Genomic DNA, 410 nt, shown 5'->3' with positions numbered 1-410 from the left:
GCGTCCGTCCGTGCGCCGCCGCCCCGGACCCCGCCGCCGACCTTCGCTACTGCAGCACCGCCCGCCGCCTCGCCACGATCTTCCGCCGCCAGCGCCGCCCGTCACCACTGGTCATCGCCCATCGTTGCGGCGCCGCCTCGCTGGCGTAGACCGCACCGCCCCGGAGTCCCTCTCCGACGTCGACTACTCTGGCGACCGGATCCGTCGACCCCCAAGCTCCGGCCGCCTCCTGCACGCTTCTCTGGCCGTTTCTCCGACGAGCTCGCGCCACCATCTCGATCCACGTGCTAACCCTAGATCTGTTTCGGAAGGTGAGAATTCCACTAAGTCCCGAATCCCTGTTATTTTCATGCCTCCTTCATCATGCCACATCTCCGTGCTCGTTGATCCGATTCATACATATGATATGT

This window comes from Triticum dicoccoides, chromosome 5A (assembly GCF_002162155.2).
Source record: "Triticum dicoccoides isolate Atlit2015 ecotype Zavitan chromosome 5A, WEW_v2.0, whole genome shotgun sequence".
NCBI classification, from domain to species: Eukaryota; Viridiplantae; Streptophyta; class Magnoliopsida; order Poales; family Poaceae; genus Triticum; species Triticum dicoccoides.
This window is presented reverse-complemented; position numbering follows the sequence as displayed.